The sequence below is a fragment of the Megalobrama amblycephala genome, linkage group LG4 (assembly GCF_018812025.1).
Source record: "Megalobrama amblycephala isolate DHTTF-2021 linkage group LG4, ASM1881202v1, whole genome shotgun sequence".
Lineage (NCBI taxonomy): Eukaryota > Metazoa > Chordata > Actinopteri > Cypriniformes > Xenocyprididae > Megalobrama > Megalobrama amblycephala.
In genome coordinates this window covers 26,360,904-26,362,957 of record NC_063047.1, presented here as the reverse complement: position 1 = coordinate 26,362,957, position 2,054 = coordinate 26,360,904, and positions in this window count along the sequence as shown.

Below are 2,054 nucleotides of genomic sequence, written 5' to 3'. Positions count from 1 at the left end.
GGCTCTTGCAGCCCGTTGCCACGGTACCAAATGCCCAAGCATGAAATATGGATTCAGATCAGCCAGCATGTTGTCATAATAGAAAATAAACCCAAACCTGAGAAAACAAGAACTCGACACAACTTCAGAGGGCAACATACAACAATGAACCTCGCCACACAGTGAACTTTTATTTTCTCTATTCCACCACCTGACCCGTTGCTCTATCAGTATGTGCATCACACGTTATCTGTGTTCCACCATATCATAACTGCTGGCGATGATCTCGTTTTACTTCTGCTATGGGCTGCTTTAAATTCACTGTCAGTTTGCCAGGTGTAAATTAGCCATGATAAGCTCTGCCCTTCACCGTCGTACTTTTGCTGTTATGACAAAGTCCGCCAGTCAAAGCATGCTTCAGATCAAACAAAGAAAACGCTCTGTTTGTTCTGTAGCACACAGGAGAGGTTATAAGTGTGTGTGTGTGCGCATGTTTATTCCATTCTTACCTTCAATCCCTATATTTGGCAGGCCCAGCCGGAGAGCTGTATACACACATGCTGCTCTTTCAAAGCGACCGTATTATCTTTACTATGCTTCACGTCACATTGAATTTCCCCTCCATTTGTGCGTTTCAGCAATTAGCCATGGGGCCCAGAGCAGCTCTTCCCATATTGAAACCCCCCTGTGGCTTGCCTTTCGCTTTGATTACCAAATGCCTCAGCAAGTACTTTCTATTTAGTGATATTAAATCAAATTCAAAGTTGACCAGTATCAACGCTATATTCTTAGGAGTTATAGGTGCCCCGCAGGGAGAGTTAGAGCCATGCTAAAGTTTCATGCTTCATGAATCTGGGAATTGATGCCGAGGCGTCGCAAGGCTGATGCTAAAAAGATGAATGTCCTTCCAAATAAATTGAGAATTTCATACAACTTGTATAAAATGTTATTGATGTTTAACAGATATGCTATTAGGAAAATTGCCTGGAAATGGCAGCCATATGCATCGGATTACTTTACTGGTTGACTTTGTTTAGTGTGCACCATTTTGATGCCATAGACCAATTTGGGAGCAGAAGTCACAGTTACGTCACTGCAGTCGTGTGCAAAGACTTTAGATACACAAAGATGGTGCACTCATATTACTTGTGAATAAGAGAAAGTGCAATGGGCAGTGAGGTGGCTGCCTTCTAAATAAAAGAACCAATCACCAACTGGTAAAGCCTTTTCTTGAAAGGGACTTTGGTTGCGCGTGCATTGTGGTGGGAGAAAAACAGTGGTAACAAGGGGAGAAAAACGGGAATAATAAAATAAAAATGTCTTGTGTCTTTGTATGTCATAATTGGAATGACAAACGATGGTATTCGCAGTCATTAAAAGTGCTCTTCGAAACTACAGCTTTTATGGTTGCAAGTCATTAATGGACAGACTGGACTGATGAAGCCTGCATTACCTACTTGTAATGCATATTAAGTTTTGGTTTCATTTTCTCTGTTTTGCTTGCCTGTTTTGCTTGCCTGTCTTCCCTATTTAGTTTCCTTGTTTGTTGCATGATTTTTTTTTTTTTTTCCCAAACCAGTTCAGCAGAAATCCCACCCTGCAACCAATTTCATTGGCTGAGGTTACAGTGACGGGTAGATTTAGGGATCAGTGTTTGGTGTTGGCAATTGTTACTGCGATTGACATGGCCAATTAAATCTTTAGAATCGGCTCCAGGGCGGGATTTCCACTGAACATGGTTTGGGGGGAAAAAAAATCACGCCTGTTGGTTAATTAGTTCCACGCACCTGTTTCTGTTCAGTTGATAACCCTTCCTCTGTATTTAAGCCTTGAGTTCTTTCTGTTCAGTGTTCGGTCTTGGTGTTTTATGGTTGTGTTTTCCTGAGTAATTTCTGTTGACATAATATTAAATTCAGTTTATGTCACCAAATCTCCTGTGTTGTGCAATTTACTACAACCACGTGACACTACTATTAAAGCAATGTAAACAATAGGTCTATATAATATTCACATATGCAGTTCATAGGAGACATAATATATTAGTCCAACAGTTACAGCATGATATTTAAACCTAT